The sequence below is a fragment of the Nannobrachium achirus genome (assembly GCF_963921795.1).
Source record: "Nannobrachium achirus genome assembly, chromosome: 18".
In the NCBI taxonomy this organism is placed as follows: Eukaryota; Metazoa; Chordata; class Actinopteri; order Myctophiformes; family Myctophidae; genus Nannobrachium; species Nannobrachium achirus.
The window spans coordinates 38,258,616-38,272,313 of record NC_137825.1 but is presented as its reverse complement, the minus strand read 5'-3'; the positions used below and the strand labels follow the sequence as shown (position 1 = coordinate 38,272,313).

The following is a 13,698-nucleotide window of genomic DNA, read 5'->3' as shown; positions in this document are numbered from 1 at the left end:
GAGAGAGAGGGGAGAGTCGGGTGAGACCAGGAGAGAGGAGGTGAGTGGGTGGATTTCCTGGCTTATAGCCTTTCACTCTAGCCTACATTTTTGGTTTCCGTTTGTGGAAAAAGAAAAACGTACTAGATGTAATACAGGTTAAAACTTTAAAGCAAAGGAAGAATAACAGAATCTTCTTCTGGCCCAGTGGATAACTTCTGTAACACTGACCTGCAATAACTGCTTTAAAGGGGGAGATTAGTACCGAATGTTTTTGCTACAGTATGTTTTGTTTTTCCCTATTTCCCAGCCAGTGTCCATTTGTCCGGGGCTAATATCAGAAACCACTGGACCGATCAACCATCAATTTCTTTGGTCTGCTCTACCCAGTAAAACTGGGATTTATACAGTATATACACACACACACACACACACACACACACACACACACACACACACACACACTCTGAAGGCTTAAAGTGTAAACATTTTGTTGTTATTGCCCTGAGATACAAATGCTATGTACCCATGAAATGCAGGTGCAAACTCGATTTACATTCTTCAGCAAACACCAAGTGATGCCAGGCTACCTATGCAAGATGCACAACAAACCTTGCTTCAAGGTATCTTCCTCTCAGTGGCTCATTAAATGGTGTAATTACCCATATAAATTACCCATATAAATCGGAATTACAATTCTAAATGACCAGGTTGGAGTGTTTATATCCCCTCAATTAACGTTTGGCTAAACCACACTTGCAACAGGTTGGCTACACACAGTAAAATTCCGAATTGAACTCTGAACAAATTAACACTGAATTTTACTGTATTTCCCCAGTTGAGTGAGCGACAGCCCTTAGGTTTATGACATGGCATAACAGAAAAACTGGTCTTTTAACTAGGAGTTTGAAAAACTGTCCACAAACATACAAATAGGTGTGGCAACAGAGTGAAGGCCTTTAGGCCTTATTAAGATCTACCAAGTGGCAAAGGTTAAAAGTCTAACATAAAAGCTGCCGAACATTTCGTTCACAAAGCAGTTAAAAACAGGTCAAACACAAAAGCCACCAAACAAATGGCAGTGCACTGGCTCTGCAGACTCAGACTGTGGCAAGAGTAGCTCCAACGAGGTCTGTCTGTGTTATTTCAAAACACGTTTTATTTAGTCAACTAGCCCTACTTTGCCTAAGAAAAAAGTCCTGTGCACCTCTTTGGACACTAGTAGAATAAGTATTATTCCTATTCAAGATACTGTGACATATTGTAGGCCTATATGTACAACTGTACTGTTTGACGTGATATTTGCCTTCGGTCTGAACAAAGCCTTGAACTCCACATTGATTGCTTTTATCCTTTGATCTAGATGCATTTTTATGAGCTGTTCATATTAAGAGGAACAGGAAAAAAGAAAAGTGTCATGGCCATTGGTCGACTCAGCTACATTCTTCAGCTGAAGTGGTAACGCAACACTTCGCACACATCACCTGTTCCAACTTCCAATATTCCCAATGAGCCTGCAGCCCTGATCCAAAGCACACTCCTCCTCCTCCTCCTCCTGCCCTCCTCAGCCTTTCCCCCAGCGTGTTGAGTAATGAGCAGGGGCGTTACAACTGGGGGGGGAGTGGGACTGAGTTACTAGGGCCCAAGGTAGAGGGGCCTTAATTATTTCATACTTTAGTTATTGAAAAATAGCAGATATACAAGCTCACATCGCGGCACCGAGTGCCGCGCTGCGAACTTGTAGATCTGCTATTTTTGAAAAAGTTGTGAAAATGTGTGCAAATCTTCAAATATATGTATTCTTTTAAGCGTACATTTGTACATTCTGCTTCTGGGGGGTCCCTGGAATGTTTTGAGATGGGGGTCCGTGGCCAAATACATATCATTTTGGGGGTCCTTCACATGAAAAAGCACCGCTGACAAAAAACCTTAGAAGTATTTGAAATAGGCCTATTCAAAAACTTGCACACATTTTCATGATTTTTCAAAAATAGCAGATGTAAAAGCTTGCAGGGCGGCACTCGGTGCCGCGCAGCCCGCGCTGTGAGCTTATCTGCTATTTTTCAATAGTTAAAGCACAAAATAATGCGTTCACAGTTCCCCCTGTGAAGAACATTCATGGGGGGCCTCGCAGTGAATCCTTGTACCCAGGGCCCAGAATGTGGTGCGACACCTCTGGTAATGAGACGCCTGCAGAGAGCTCAGCTAGGCAACCCAACACCGCCGGAGGCTGACATTACGTGTTCAGGTGAACGACAACACTTACCCACTAACTCCCAGCGCTAACGCTCAACTGCCCAACGACAATGGGGCCGCTGTCTCTTTGTTTGGGGTCTTTTACACGGTCCAGTGTAAAGAGGGCAGGTAAAAGAGCAGTGGAAGTGTGTCCAAAGAGGGGAGAGGAGAGGAGAGGAGAGGAGAGGAGAGGACCACTCCCTGTTCTGGCATGTTGGAGCAGGGGGGGGGGGGGGGGGGGGCGTTGTGACATGACCACTGTCAGAGACACGGCCCTGGTCGACCTCTGCTGAAACATGGCAGGAAGAGCTCTGTTCGGGTACACATTGCCATTCCTAAAAGTGCCATTCCTACCCACTGCCATTCCTACCCACTGCCATTCCTACTGCCATCCCTAACCCTAACCCTAACCCTAACCCTAACCCAAACCCTAACCCTAACCCTAACCCAAACCCTAACCCAAACCCTAACCCTAACCTCAGTAGGAATGGCAGTGGGTAGGAATGGCACTTTTAGGAATGGAGAACTGACCCCGCTCTGTTCCATAATGACATATTGACTCACGCTCCAATGATTTGTAGTTCAAAGTGGAAGCAAATTATGGTCCATTATGAAGTATAATAAGTAAGATTAGGCCTAAAAGTCCTACAAGACTGGATCCTTTTATATTTAAGCCAATTAAATTATGTAATTATGTAACTCGTGTAATGGCCTTCCCCAAAATGGATACAATTACTCATGCTGGACATGAACTCTTTAAACCACTTACAGTATGTTATGACCTATTAGAAATGTTTCAAAATAGCAGACTCGAGCTTGTAGATGTGCTTTTTTTTGAAAGTTTCCGAGATTGTTTAGGGGGAAAACAAATCCCCTAAAAATATGCCCCAAAAGAAACCAGGGTGAAAGTGGCCAAAAGGGCCTGATATACAGAATGACAAGGACCACACAGGGCAAAGCAGAGCTGTGATCACATAGTGGGCAAACAAACTATGCCTCACAACGCGCACTCACACAGCGGTGCAAAAATACACACGCCTCAAATTCTCTAGCACTGAGTCTGCACAGTCCAAAGAGTCCAGCGCTTTATCCATCTCCAAAGCTTATGCCGTCGCCCACGCAAGTATAGTTTGCATTTCTTTGCATGCTGCAGTGCCGTGTCATGTTGACTTGACACACAGACAAACACGACTTTGATTCCAGCGTGCCGTGTGCTGCATGCCAAGTCACATAATCCATTCCCACTGTACAGCCACCAGTGAGAGTGTGCGGCACTGTGCGCGCCACAGCCCTTTTTCACACCAGAAACCAAAATGAGTGTTTACAGTAACTCTGTCAGTCTGTAAAGTATTTCAGCGTGTTTCGTTTGGCCTTTAGCCCTCCTCTCGCCTTCTTATCCCATTGTTTTCACAGGTGTCTTGCAGAAACCTTCCCTGAACGGCTCCCCTCTGTCACTGCCTGCATGTGGAGGGACTCCCCAGTCACTCCCAGCCAGGGCGCTTTTGGTCTCTCACACTTGAAGAAAGAGCGGAGGCGAGCCGTGGTCAACTGGGCCCCGTCAACCAGAACACTTCCGGGCAACGGGCCAAGTCCAAGGACGGTGGGCTAAACAATAAGCCTGGCTGGTATGACGTGTGGAGGCTCATTCAGTCTCGTATGGCCCCATGCATTCAAGCATGGTAGGCCTATGGCAGACACACGCATTCAATAGACCAGTGGTTCTCAAACGTAGAAATCTGAAGGTCTCCCCTTAACTTTGACAGTGTACAAATGGAACCAAATGGACCTGTTAGGGTCCATTTGGTTCCATTTGTACACTGTCAAAGTTACAGACTTGTACGGGTTGATTTAGACCCCCATAAAGGAACCTATAGAAAGTCCCTGAAATCCACATTGAGAACCACCACAATAGACAGACTGGCACACCAGCTGGCTGGCGTGATGGAAGAGCTGTCACTTCCACTGTTATAGTAAGAGGGCTGAGAAGGCTCCCACTAAATCGGATCAAATGTCTTCAAAATGGCATGAGATTTAATTTGAGGAGATCAGAGCTCCAAGGAAGAACTGTCTTTTTGTTCAATTCATTATGTCAAGAACTGGACAGATTAGGGAAGGAAGCTGCTCCTGAGGGTGTGTAGTGTAGTGTAGTGTAGTGTAGTGTAGTGTAGTGTAGTGGTGTGTAGGCAGTTTCATAATAATCATGTTTAAATGTTGTCATACCGTTGTGGCTGATGTGTCACAAAACGTCACCATAATAGGCTACTTTATATCAGCATCACACAGGGACGTGCTGGCCATTGGGAAAAGCGGGACAACTCCCGAACGGCCGGTTCATTCCCGGCAGGTCCAGGCCGGCCATTTAGGAAAAAATTTAACCGTTTGCACAAAAGTAGTGAAAACAGCAGATCTACAAGCACACAACGCCTCGCGGTGCGAGGCGTTGTGTGCTTGTAGATCGGCTGTTTTCACTAGTTTACATCATTTTTAAAATGATGAATACAAAACAAACGGTTTTGGACATACAAGGTTTCCACCCGACAACGACGAAATATAACTCATGTAATTGGCCCACTGGCTTGTCACTTGTCATGATCTGAAATGGCAAATCTTTGAGCAGCAGCAGCGCTATAGAGAGAGATCTCTCTCTATAGCGTGCAATGAGGGCCTCTGCAACTCTTTTTCCCGGGCTGAATCAGGGGCCCAGCACGTCCCTGCATCACAGCAGTGGTGGAAAAAGTACTCTCAATTTTTACTTAAGTAAAAGTATCAATGTTGCAACAGAGAAATACAAAGTAAAAGTCCGGAATTCAAAATGTACTTGAGTAAAAGTACAAAGGTAATGGCATCAAAATGTACTTAAAGTACAAAAAGTAAAAGTACTCATTATGGAGAATGTCCCATTTGAAGTTTTCAGTAAAGCAAAAAATAATAATAAAAAATACTCCAAATTATACTTAAGTAGGCCTACAATACTTAAAGCTCCACTTGGTCCCTTTAAGTAAATGTACTTGATTACTTTACATCACTTAGTGAGCATCAGCACATCTGTCAACACAGCCCAGTTTAACAGGAAACGTTTTCGCTGTAGTAACACTTACAACACACTTTCAGTTTTGTCGTTACACAGTAACAACATGACATAGAATGCACACAATGTAACTTCACTTCAACTCACCCGAAATCGTCTGATGTTGCTCAGCAAAACAACATTCCCCCCTATAGTGAAAAGCAGTAAGATGTTCTGGAAACCTGTGGCGACTGGACTGATCGTTTTCGCAGACTGACAGTTCAAACAGCTCGAAAAAACGACGTACGTGAAGCTATATTTCAGGAAAAAAATACAAATAAAGGTAATGGAAAAATGCAACACAGCATGCGATGAAGACAGCAAGGCTTTGTGTTGTTGTCCAAACCGCGGGAGAGAAGAAGACAGGCTTCAGCAAAAAACATATGGAAACTTCTCTTTGACAAGAGACTTTCCGATATATTCCTTGCACCACTGCAAGCTCCACAAGCAGACAAAAACAAAGGTACAGTAGTAGGCTATATAAACACTACCACCTCCTGCTGCTCTAACGTTTTGACTGAGGTAGTAAGTGCACACTCACTTCAAAAGTTGAAACCCCGCCCCTTGTAGCTGAGCGTGCATTATTGGTTCATGTTCACGCTACACACAGAGGGCCATTACCGCGATATAGGAGGCCAAATGTCTATTATTTGTCAATATGTCAATACTAAAATGTAAATATAGCCTACTCTGTTGCAAGTAAAGTCAAATGTGTATTCAAAATACCCCCAAAAATATAATCCTGGCATGTTTAATGTGTGTTGTAATAATAATCAAATCTGAAAAGTAATGTTGTGTAGCGAAGTAACAAAAGTAGGGTACAACATTTGCCTCTGAGATTGTAATGGAGTGTAAAGGTAAGCCTACGGTAAGGTAAGCCTCAAGTAAACTTAAAGGAGTGGTTCACCCTCAAAATGACTTTTGTTCTATTGAATAGGCTACTCGTGCATGGAGATTTGAGTTAGAGAGAGAGAGAGATATATAGGCCTATATAGCCTAGACCATATATATATAACGGCCTATATAGCCTATATATATATATAGGATATATATATATATATATATATAGGATATATATATATATATATATATATATAATTCACTAATAATGTACATATCTGTTAGCAAAATGCACCCAGACGTGTCCGATGAAGCCGGTCGATTGACATACAGTATTGCCCAAGTGTGTGCCACCAAAACTGCGGGGGGAGTAGCGACCAGACAAAAATACAACAATAAAACAGAGCAATCAATAATAAATGTAGCTGGCTGCAACAGTATAATATGTAACATATTGTACAATGTGATGAGCCATGGGTACAACCAAGCAGATGATATAGCTGCAAGCAGAATGCGATGGTGCCAGGCGAGGAGTTTGAGTTTGAGTTTTGAGTTTAGGATCATCTTACACCCGGCAACAGCTATTGTTCCTGGGGTGCACACAGAACAATATCCAAACACAAAAATCTAAAACAAGTTTACAGGAGGAGAAGAATAGAATGATGATGGAGAGAAGATGAAGGTGAAGATGAGATGATGAAGTTGAAGAGGAGAGGAAGATAAAGAGACAATGAAGCATAAGATGAGGAGAAGAGGAAAATAAGAGGAGATGAAAAGGAGATTGAATATATCGTTGTTGTCGGGTGTAGGCCTATGTCCAGGGGCGGGCATTTGCTCTACGCAGACTACGCAACTGCGTAGAGCCCCAAGGCAGAGGGGGCCCCCTGCTGGGCTCATTATTCTGAGCATTTAGAAAAAAAAAGTAAGTCTCTAGCCCATTCCTGTCAAAAGTTATGATTGTTTAAAGAATTGACCAACTGCTCACTGGAGTCAATAGGTTTCACACAGAGATCAAACTTCCTTCACCAAACAGGAAGTGCCCTTCACCAAACAGGAAGTGCCTCTATATCTCATGAACCGTTTGTCGTACAGACTCGGGGCTGGTGTCATATGACTTGATTAAGAGTCCTTAACCTTAATTGGCGCTTCCTTCGCCAAACAGGAAGTGCCCTTCGCCAAACAGGAAGTGCCTCTATATCTCATGAACCGTTTGTCGTACAGACTTGTGGCTGGTGTCATATGACTTCATCAAGAGTCCTTCACCTTAATTGGTTTAACTTAGTCCTGTCCCCTCTTAAGTTCTGATTGGCTGTTGCCCCTTGTGACGTGGGTAGAGCTGCGAGGGCCCGGTCATTGCTGCTTTAAATTAAATTAAATAATTAATAATTAAAATATAATTTAAAAGTATTATTATTCTTTGATATTCCCTTATTGTTATTAAAATAATTATTTTCCTGCATCAAATATGTCCTGTATACAAATATACATATAGGCCTACTCTATATAGGCTACCTTACTGTACTCTTCTTAAATTAATCAAATAGATCCAAAATGATTGTGGTTAGGTATAAAACCAACCATAATGACAACAAATAGGCTTCCTCTGCCTCTGCTCTTCATTGTCTTGTCAAGTTCATCGTCTTGTCATGCTAAATCATCACTTTTTCAGAATAGGTATTGAGTTGGAGGGTGGCATTTTTAATTCCTGCACTTCGCACGCACGCATACTGTTTTTTTCACGCATATCTATTTTTCACGCGCGCTCATGGGGGGGGGCCTCTTTTACTACCTTTGTGGGGAGCCCCCAGTTTATAAAAACCGCCCCTGCCTATGTCAGGGCTTTACTTTACGAAAAAACATACACATTTGAAACTTGGAGATACAAGGTTTCTGCCTGACAGTGATGATTAAATGCCTGGATCCCAAGGCTATAGGCCTATACTGCAACCCCTCTCTCTGACCTGATGGCTCCATTAATCGAGCTATTAAAAGAGAGAAATGCACATTCTTCCACCCCAGGGGTCACTAGCGGTAGGCCAGCAGCATGCAACAAGAACTCTTTCTTTGGAGTTTCTCCCAGGTGAGCATAGCTAAATGCCTAAACCAAGACCTAACCCTAGCCGTAACCTCACAAAACTATGCCTAAACCTAACCTTAACCCTAGGCTTATAACCTAGAAACACTATGCCTAAACCTACCTAACCTTAATCCTAACCTTATAGTCTCACAAACACTATGCATAACCCTAACCTCAAAACCACGCCCACCTGGGCAAAACACCAGGAGAAGTGAGATACCATTTCTAGAAGGGTGTTGTAGACTATTCCTCCACTGAGAGAGTGAATAACTGCTTGCTGCAAGGCTGTCGGCAAGGCCAGCAGACAGACGGCAACAGCGGTTTAATGGGCTCAACCGCTGTACACTCCAGGGCAGGGCCGCATCAGCTACCACTCCCTGCAGGCACCAAGCACCCCTGGTGATAAGCCATCTCCGCAGCTCCAGGGGGGTCACTCACAAGCATCCACTGCTCCCAGCCACCAACCTCAGTGGTGGCATGCCACCAGAGGAGGTGTCAAGTTACCCTGCTACAACAGAGATGGGCTCCAGATATCTATCTTGTCCATCCAGGTCCTAAAGTTCCTGTCAGACATCTGCCTAGTGGAACAGAAAAGCTGCTTCCCTTATGGCAAACTTAAAGCAGAGGTTTTTGGCTACCTACCAAGAGGATGCCACAAATCTACTATCAGAATGAGGAGAGAAAAGGAGAGTTTGTTGGGAACCTATGCCACTGACCTGGGTTTCCTGACAGACACTCTATGATGCTCTCCAAGAGGCACAACTGGCAGAGTCAACTTTGCTCCAAATCCCCCCACACCAGAATAAGACACACTGAGTGGATGGATGATGACACATTTGATGGCGAGACAGTGCCATCTTGTGACAAGGACAGATAGCGGGGCAGTTAAGGAGAACAATACTTCAGTTCTGGAAAGAAGCACCAAAATTTGACAGAGTGTACCTCTTGGGTCATTCTTTAGAAAAATCACATTAGACACTTAATTTTCAAAATGGCCGCCAGTTTTAAAGATGGCCGCCTTTTCGGATATATTTTACAGTAAGCCAGACAGTTTATATCGAATTTTCATAATATTAGAGTTGTTTTGAAGGTTTTAAAACATCCTGAGTTCATTTATTACACTTTTAAAGCAGCCATAATAACCTTTCTGACTTTTGATTGGGGTCTTTCCTCACCTGGGACCCCCCAGACAGACCCCTGAGCCTATTTAGCTCTGCTCCTGCTCCAGAACAATGTTAAATTAGATCTGAAATATGCCCTGAAATAAAAAAATTACTAGTAACAAATAACAGAGGTCTTCCACGGGGGGTCCGGGACCCCTGGGGGGGTCCTCAGAGCTACTACAGGGCCTGCCAAATCTTTTTTTTTTTCTTTTTTTTTTTTACATTTTAAACTTCGAAGTGTTTTTATGTATCCTGGTTTTATGTATTGTACTGTGATGGTTTATTAGTATTCTCAGTATTATTTATAATGTTTTTGTGTTAAGCAGTTATGGTTGACAGCTGTTACTGGATTGCAATAATGAAGGTATTGCAACTTTTCACAGAACAACATTTCCATTTATTGCACTGCACTCACACTGACAACACACACACACACACACACACACACACACACACACACACACACACACACACACACACACACACACACACACACACACACACACACACACACACCTCTTTGTTATTGTCACCCCAAAACCCTCACCTTATCCTCTTATAGAGCCCATGGTCAATTACGCCCAAAGAGATTCACTACAATACAGTAATTTCAGACATGCAGGATATATATTCATCATCATCATCATCTTCAATGTCCAACCTATTAGTGTTGACACAGTCTCCACCATAGCATAGAGTGAAAGGCAGGTTATTTGAGCAGATGCACCGTCCCTTACAACCTGCTTTGCAGACACATTTGATGAGCTCAAGTACTGCCTTTGGAGCAGGGAGAGCAAGAAACCTGAAACCTGGAATAAACCCTCCACTCTCTGAATTCCATCTATTTTCTTCGATTGGTGGAAGCACAGGGCAATTTGTCAGGTATGATTTATCCTGCATTGTGACGGAGTTGGCACGGAGGTAATGTGGTAGCAGTGCAGCACGAGTTGGAGGTAGCATCTCACCCTCCAAGTTCTTTGACAGAAATAGTTCCCATCTGAGTAATCCCAGGGTTGTTGGACCTTTTGAACTGTAAACATGGCATGCAAAATGTTCCGACTGCAATGTTGATGGAAGCTCACCATTTATAAGCTCTTGCCAAGGTCCTTAAAGCGGTTAATGGCTTGGTCATCATCATCATCAAGTAGGCATTGACCCATGTCTTTTTGGTGATTCCAACAAATGTTCTTCCCCAGTCAGCACCTGAAAAACTATGTACGCAAAGGAACCCTTGACATTTGTAACATCCAATAACTTAAACTCACTCGAATATATCAATTTCCTTTTTTTGTACTGGAGGCAAGGACTTGATAAGGAATCGGGGTATCAGCCTCTTCATGTGTTTGCACTTCCTCAAAATCATGTCCCTTGATGAAGGTCTCGTATTATGATGCCTACTTTGTCATACCTGACAAATTGCCCTGAGCTTCCATCAATTGAAAAAATAGATGGAATTCAGAGAGTGGAGGGTATGTTCCAGTCAGGTTTCTTGCCCTCCCTGCTGCAAAGGCAAAGCTCATCAAATGTGTTTGCAAAGCATTGCCTAGCGTTGCCAGCCTCTATCACACTTCGTTTTGGGAAGAGAGTCTGGGATTTCAGGAAGAGCTTTCATTTCTGGGGGGCGGGCTAAAGCCTAGTGACGCGAGCCCCAAACCACGTGCCCCAAGCACACAACCCTGATTGGCCAACCCTTGAAGCTGGTTGAGGAAATAGAATCTCAATGGATCAGTTCCAAACCGTACTACAACACCACTACCGCCAGGGGGTGTTGTTGTGTTCGTTCTGGTTTATTAACCAGGCAATGCAAAGCAGGTTACAAGGGACGGTGCAGCTGCTCACAATAACCTGTCTTGCACTCTCCTCCCTGCAAATGCTATAGTGGAAACTATCAACACTATTAGGGAGGACATGTATAGTAGTGAATTTCTTTGGGTACAATTGACCGTGAGCTCTTTAAGAGGATAGGGTGTGGGTTTTGGGGTGACGATAACAAAGAGGTGTGTGTGTGTTGTGTTGTCAGTGTGAGTGCAGTGCAATAAATGGACATGTTAGACTGTGCGCCCAAAGTGAGAAGTTGCAATACCTTAATTCTTGCAATCCCTGCAGTAACACCTGTGAACCTGTCTGTCTAACACACAAATGTTATAAATAATACTGAGAATACTAATAAAAACAGTTTCAAATATATAAAAAAAAAAGAAAGAAAAAAAACTTCCCCATCAAGATTCGGCAGGCCCCCTGTAGTAACTCTGAGGACCCCCTAGGGGATCCGGACCCCCTGTGGAAGACCCCTGGGTATTTGCTACTACTCATTTTTGCTTTCAGAGCACAGTTACAACAACTTTAATGCTTCAGTTATGATCTAATTTAACATTGCTCTGGAGCAGGAGCAAAGCGATTACTGAGATAAGCTCAGGGGTCTGTTTGGGGGGTCCCAGGTGAGGAAAGACCCCAACCAAAAGTCAGAAAAGTTATTCTGGCTGCTTTAAAAGTGTAATAAATGAACTCATGATGTTTTAAAACCTACAAAACAACTCTAATATTATGAAAATCGGACATTAACTGGCTGGCGTACTGTTCAGAGGCAGCCATCTTGGAAACATGGCAGCCATTTAGATTTTCAGTGTCTAACGTGTTTTATCATAGGAACAACCCCTAAGGAGTACCTGTGAAAAGTTTTAGGTTTCTTTCCACTTGTGAAGTATTTTAGTGCAAAAATGCATTTATCTGCCCCGCTAAGAGTGCACTGCTCTGCTGGATCATGGCCTGATCAGTGATCACAGATAGGCCAAGCTGAAAGGCTACACTAGAACTGTGACCTGAATGACGTTATAGTAGGTGCCACCCCAGTGCCTGGAAGAATGGAACACACACGGTATCAGTCATCAAGCTGACACTGATACAGGAAATGACGGGGACAGTGTTATTCTCGCAGCCCCCTGAAACCATCGACCCCCAGACAGAGGCTGTGGAGAGAGTGCCAGCGATGTTATCCTCAAACGGGTCTGGGACTGAATTGGAACAGGTCAACCCCTAGTCAACGCCCTGAATGGTATGCAGTATCAGCTCTGGATAAGGACAGCAAGCTAGGCTTATTACTCACAGCCCATTGGCCACTGTACAACAGCTGGCAAGCACCTGAGGAGTGAAGCAAAGTCCAACAGCTCCTGGTGGGGGGTGGGTTGGTGGGAACTAGGGAAATTCCTTTTAGCTTCACCCAGCTGATGGCTGCTCAGATGGTCATGAATCATGATGAGCCCTTGTGGGGGTCAGGCCACATCGGGGTCTCCAGTTCTCCGCAATTACTTCAGGCCTGGTTCTACTGGTCAAATTGCAGGCATGATGTGTGTAACTGTTTGTCCACTGCTGAGTGCTGCCACCCAGAAGGGTCCTATACATCTCTTGTAGTACCAGCCAAGGGCAGCTGCAGCCTATGATTCCTGATGGGCGGAAGAGGACTTTGACTTAGGGGCTCGGGTGTGGGCGTTCGACGCACACCCATGCCCCACGTACCATTAAATCTAATTTAACCCATGTGTAAAATGTAAGAAACATCCTAGAACAGGACTCAAACTAAAAACCACCTGACCATAAATCGTGCACGCGACACTGAAGTTCGTATAGGCACTGTTTTGTTTTACTAGTAGACTGCTAAATTAAATGCAAGCAGTCTACTAGTACTGTATCTATTAGTAAACCATAAACATTGACGAAAGAAAACACAAGATATAAAAATAAACCATAGGCCTATAAATATGTAGAACTTATTTAGTCTAATTCATTTGACAAAACACTTTCAATAAGCTTGCAGTTTAAGAGAATTCTGCTCACTTGGGCCAATTTTGTGATGAACACATTTTGAGTATCTGCATAATACTGGTGAATTGTTTTAGAACTGACTGGATCTCTATACAAAATGGTATGCATCTTTGTCCATGGGAAGTTTTAGTCACATGACAAAATAACGGGTGAACAGCTGCAGAGCTTCCTGGCCCAAATAAAGAAAGTGTTGTTCATGGTTTCAATTAATGTATTTTTGTATGTCACTCTTGCCAGGGCCATGGAATTTATTTCCTCAAGGTTTTCTTTAAAATAAAACGTATAATTATACTAGGCTATTTATTTTAGTGAATACCTTGGTTCTTATTTCATTAAACTCTCTCTCTCACACTACCCCCCCTGCCTATCCCCCCCCCCTCTCTCTCTCTCTCTCTCTCTCTCTCTCTCTCATTTTATTTTATGTATTTCTAAGAATCCAACATTACAAATGTTATTCCAAGTTCACAAATCATTTATACAAAGATAAGCCAGTAGCCTACCACACAATGCATAGTTCA

The 13,698-nt window shown here is 43.4% G+C and overlaps 1 protein-coding gene across 2 annotated transcripts in view; it reads right to left on the bottom strand.

The window, feature by feature from the left end:
• The window catches only part of LOC308303427 (supervillin-like), an 85,258-nt gene extending 79,479 nt beyond the window's left edge, over positions 1–5,779 (bottom strand). For both annotated transcript variants that reach the window (XM_080747788.1, XM_080747789.1), the window contains exon 1: positions 5,390–5,779. The gene's annotated coding sequence lies outside the window, so the exon portion shown is untranslated. The remainder of the gene's footprint in view (positions 1–5,389) is intronic.
• Between the last annotated feature and the right edge of the window lie 7,919 nt (positions 5,780–13,698).